A 6,000-nucleotide genomic window follows, 5' to 3' on the forward strand; every position below is an offset into this window, starting at 1 on the left:
AGTTGATACTGAAAAAGCAATCTAATTTGCAATACCATGAAAAAATATAAAATACTTAAAGATAAATCTGACAAAAGATGTGATAGGCCTACACATCTTTAAGGGATTGAGCAAAAAGGAAAAAGGGCTCATGGACATGGACAACAGTGTGGTGATTGCTGGGGGAAGGGTATAAGGGGTCTAAATGGTAATGGGAAAAAATACAATAAAAATTAAATTAAAAACTATAAAATATTTATGAGAGTAATTAGAGAAAGTAATTAAAGAAAATTAAATAAAACCTAAGTAAATGGAGAGAAGTACCATGTTATTGGATCAGAAGACTTAATGTTATTAAACTGTCAATTCTCCCTGAATTAATCTATCATTTCAATGCATTCCCAACCAAAATCCCAGAAGTTCTACTTAGATGTTGACAAAATGATTTTAAAATTTAAACGGAAATGTATATAGACTATGCTAACACAATTTTCAAAAGAACCAAGTCTGAGGTCTTACTCTACCTGACTTTTAGACTTATTATAAAGCTAATATAACCATGACATTGTGGCATTGGTGTCAAGATAATAAAATAGAGCAATGCAACAAAATAGAGTGCAAAAATATACTGACACATATATATAAAACTGAGTTTTGACAGCAGTTAAAATTCAATTCAGTGGAAAAAGGATAGTCTTTTTCAACAATTGGTGGTGGAACAAATTTGGATATTTATATGTTAAACAATAAACTTTGATCCATATCTCACACCTTATAGAATAACTAACTCAAACTGGATCATAGAATAAAATTTAAAATCTAAAACAATTAAACTGCCAAAAATAAAAATTTTGTGACCCTAGGACAGGCAAAGATTTTCTTAGATACAACACCAAAAGAAGAATCTATAAAAGAACAAATTGGTAAACTCAACTGCATCAAAATTAAAAACTCTTCAGCTTTGAAAGAGAATAAAATAAGCCACAAACTTGAAGAACATCTTTGCAAAGTATATATCCCATGAAGATATATATCCAGAATATGAAAAGAAGGCTCAACACTTAACACTAAGAAAACAACTCAGTAAAAAATAGGCAAAAAGGTCTGAATGAACATTTTACCAAACTTGATACACAAATGGCAAATGAGCACATTAAAAAAATGCTCAATATCATTAATAATTATGGAAATGCAGATTAAGAGCACAATGAGCTACTTTTGTACCTGTATTAGAATAACTAATACTAAATAGAAAGACCAATCCAACTGTTGGAAAGGATGTGGAGGCGTTGAAACTCATATTGCTTTTGGGAATGTAAAATGATAGTGTCACTCTGGAGAACAACTTGGTAGTGTCTGAGAAAGGTAAATGTACTCTCAATGTATGATTCAGCCATTCCTTTTTTATACACTCATCCAAGATAAATGAAAGCATATTTACATATAAAACTTGTACAGAAATGTTTCTATCAGCTTTATCTGTAATAAACAAAGATCTATCCATAAAATGGAATACCATAAAATATCCATCAAGAAATAGGAATAAACTATGAATATGCTACCAGGGATGTCCAACTTTTTGGCATCTCTGGGCCACACTGGAAGAAGAAGAGTTGTCTGGGCCATACATTAAATACATTGAAACATGTAATCACAAAAAAAATCTCATCATGTTTTAAGTAACTTTAGGATTTTATGTTGGGCCTCATTCACAGCCATCCAGAGCTGCATGTAGCACTCAGGCTGAAGATTGGACACCCCTGAATTGAATTTTAAAATATTTATGCTAGGTGAAAGAAGACAAACATAAAATATACTACAAAATAGCTTATGCTTTATTATTCCATTTTCTAAAATTCTAGAAAACAAAAACTTATAGAGACAGAAAACAGATCAGAGCTTGCTTGAGTTTGGGATTGGGAGGAACAGGTGGAATACAAAGGAACACCAGGAAATATCTGGGAGTGATGGATACATTCACATTCTTGAATGTGGTTATTTTTTCACAGTTGAGTAAATATGTCAACAGTAATCAAATAGTATAATTTAAATATATAAAGTTCAACCAAGCTGTTTTTTAAAAAGTTAAACATATGCCTATTGCATGATCTAGTCATTCTATTTCTACGTACTGACCCAAGATAAATAAAAGCATACATCCATACAAAGACCTGTACATGAACGTTCACAGCAGCTTTATTTTTAATAGTCAATAACTAGAAAAAGCCCAATCATCCACCAACAGATGAATGAATGGATAAACAAACCTTAGTGTGTTTATACAAGGAATGTTGTTTACCAATAAACAGAATGAACTATTGATATATGTTACAGCATGGATGAATCTCAAAATAAGTATGTTAAATGAAAGAAGCCAGACAAAAGAGAGTACATACTGTATGATTTCATTTATATAAAAACCTAGAGTATGCAAACTCATGTAGAGTAAAAGAAAGTAGACGGGTGGTTGCCCAGAGGGGAGGAGCAGGCAGGATGGATTACCCAGCAGCAGTAGGAAACCGTGAGGATGATGGATATGTTCACCACCTTGACTGCAATGATGCTTTTGTGAGTGTATACATATGTCAAAACTTACCAAATTGTATAATTTTAGGATGTATGTAGTTTATGTGAACAGGATCTCAATATAAAAACAAAAACAAAAAGTAGGTGTAAAATAGTAAAAGCAGCAGAGTAATTAGAGAAATCAAGGGATAAGAATTCTGGTGACCTGGAGATGAGAAGCTATTGGCAAAAAGAAAAACAAAAAAACAGACTATTGGCTCAGGTAAGTTAGTATGTAACTATCAGCAAGCTCTCTGTCTGAAGCCCCGTTTCTGGTTCTGTGATTTCAAGTAGTTGGACTTAATACTCTTTAATATTTGTTCCATGTCTAACAGGCTATGCTACAATTATTTAATCGTTGTTACCAGGGTTCTTCAAAATAGACTTTATAAAAATGAAATCTTACCATTTGCAACAATGTGGGTAGATCTAGAGGGTATGATGCTAAGTGAAATAAGTCAGACAAAGACAAATACCATATGATTTCAATTATATGTTAAATCTAAAAGAAAACAAAATAAATAAACAAACAAAGCAAAAACAAACTCCTAGATACAGAGAACATTTTAATGGTTGCCAGGAGGGTAGGTGGTCGGGGGACAAGAAAAAAAAAGTGAAGGGATTAAGAAGTATAACTTGGCAGTTACAAAACAGTCATCGGGATGTAAAGTACAGCACAAGGAAAAAGCCAATAATATTGTAACAACTAAGTATAGTGTCACGGGGTCCTAGACTTACCAGGGCAGTCACTTCATATGTTATATAAATGTATAACCACTATGGTATACACCTGAAACTAATGTTGAATGCCAACTGAACAATTTTTTAAAAGAGTTTAAATAGACTTGAAAGAGACTTCCAGTAAGCTTCCTTAAGAACTTTCAAAATTTATATCAACTAAAGAGGTAAGCACAGCTCATTCTCCACATTTTTGGTCCCCTAGAAGGGACTATGTCCTCCCCAAAATGTGCAGGATCTCAGAATAAGTGTCCTAGGCAGTAAAATATTTTAAGGGAAACCTGATTTACTCTTATCTTGGTAGGTACTACAGGCCTGCAAATCTGCCAACACAATCCCAGAAAATAACCTTCTGCTGTTCTAACGAGAACACAACCAGGGGAACCTAAATATGAGAGCTAATTACCCTCCTTGACCTGTTCCTTCCAAAGGCAGTATGTAGACTGTGAGCAATAATAGCCTACATCCTCCATCTGGCATCTATGAAAATTTAAACTCCTCTGTGTGTGTGTGTGTGTGTGTGTGTGTGCGCGCGCGCCCCCATGGTTACATTATAACTTATTAGTATTCAGAGTGAGCTCTCTTGGCTTGCTTCTTCCGATAAAAGCTGGAATAAGCCATGACCTTTGGTTCGTTTCACTGATCTCCTGTTAAAGGTTGCGGACTTGATAGTTAGTCAAACGTGTCTCTGCTAAGTGCCTTGGGAAACAGGTTCCAGTGTTCAACCATAGTCTCATCCCCCTGACCAAATTCATGTGATAAAACATTGATGAGATTAAGCACCCACTTTTTTTAGACTTCTGGCCAAGAAAGAGGTGTAGGTAGATACACTTTGCCCCCTCACACAACTAAAAAATGACAACAAATTTAAGAACAAAAAATAACCAGAACTGCTAGAAAATCAAAGTGTATGGAAGTCCAACAACCAAGGAGTTAAAGAAGAAACATTCATCCAGACTGGTAGGAGGGATGGAGACATGCAGCCAGGGCAGAGAGGACCAGGTGGGCAAGGAGGCGACTGGCAGACCAGGCAGACCCACATTTATGTGCAGATAAACTGGGAGGAACAACTGAGGAGCCAGACAGAACGTGCAATGCAGGGTTCCAGTGCAGGGAAAAGGAAGCCTCAAAACCTCTGGTTGTAAAAATCTGTGGGGGTTGCAGCAGTGGGAGAAACTACCAGCCTCACAGGAGAGTTCGTTGGAGAGACACAAAGGGCCCTAGAACATATACGAGCCCACCTACCTAGAATTAGCACTAAAAGGGCCCAATTTGCTTGTGGGTAGTTAGGGAAGTGACTAAAAGCCAGCAGAGACCTGAATAAGCAGCATTGTTCCCTCTCGTAACCCTCCCCCACACACAGCATCACAACGTAGCAACCTGAGCCCTGCCCTGGTGAATACCTAAGGTTCCGCCCCTTTCAACATAACAGCCCCGTGAGACAAAGAAATATGACCCAAATGAAACAACAGATCAAAGCTCCAAAAATAGAACTGAACGATGAACAAATAGCCAACCTATCAGATGCACAGTTCAAAACACTGGTAATCTGGATGCTAGAAGAAATAGTTGAGTATGATCACAAAATGGAGGGAAAAGTGAAGGCTATGCAAAGTGAAATAAAGAAAAATAGACAGGGAACCAACAGTAAAGGGAAGGAAACTGGGACTCAAATCAACGATTTGGAGCAGAAGGAAGAAATAAACCTTCAATCAGAACAGAATGAAGAAACAAGAATTAAAAAAAAAAATTAGGAGAGGCTTAGGAACCTCTGAGACAACTTTAGACGTTCCAACATCCGAATCATAGGGTAGCCAGAAGGAGAAGAGGAAGAGCAAGAAGTTGAAAACTTATTAGAAAAAATCATGAAGGCAAACTTCCCCAGTCTGGCAAAGGAAATAGACACCCAGAAGATCCAGGAAGACTCTCAGAGAGCCCCAAAGAAGTTGGACCCAAGGAAGCACACACCAAGGCACATCATAATTACATTACCCATGATTAAAGATAAGGAGAGAATCCTAAAAGCAGCAAGGGAAAAGGAAACAGTTACCTACAAAGGAGTTCCCCTAAGACCATCAGCTGTTTTCTCAAAAGAAACATTTCAGGCAAGAAGGTGCTGGCAAGAAGTATTCAAAGTCATGAAAGGCAAGGACCTACAACCAAGATCACTCTATCCCGCAAAGCTCTCATTTAGAACGGAAGAGCAGATAAAGTGCTTCCCAGATAAGATCAAGTTAAAGGAGTTCATCATCACCAATCCCTTATTAGATGAAATGTTACAGGGACTTATCTAAGAAAAAGAAGATCAAAACTATGAACAGTAAAATGACAACAAACTCACAACTGTCAACAACTGAACCTAAAAAAACAAACAAACAAACAAACAAACTAAGCAAACAAATAAAACAGGAACAGAATCACAGAAATGGAGATCAGAGGTGAGGGAGAGAGGGGAGAATGGGGGAAAAGGTACAGGGAATAAGAAGCATAACTAGTAGGTACAAAATAGACAGAGGGAGGTTAAGAACAGTATAGGAAATGGAGAAGCCAAGGAACTTATATGTACGACCCATGGACATGAACTAAGGGGTGGGGGAGGGAATGCTGGTGCGAGGGGTGTGCAGGGAGGAGGAAAATAAAGAGGAGAATAAAATGGGACAACTGTAATAGCATAATCAATAATATATATATAAAAAATGCAAAAACAAAAAGATTAAA

This window comes from Pteronotus mesoamericanus, unplaced genomic scaffold (genome assembly GCF_021234165.1).
Source record: "Pteronotus mesoamericanus isolate MK-2021 breed Mesoamerican mustached bat unplaced genomic scaffold, CSHL_Meso_final contig_24, whole genome shotgun sequence".
NCBI lineage: Eukaryota > Metazoa > Chordata > Mammalia > Chiroptera > Mormoopidae > Pteronotus > Pteronotus mesoamericanus.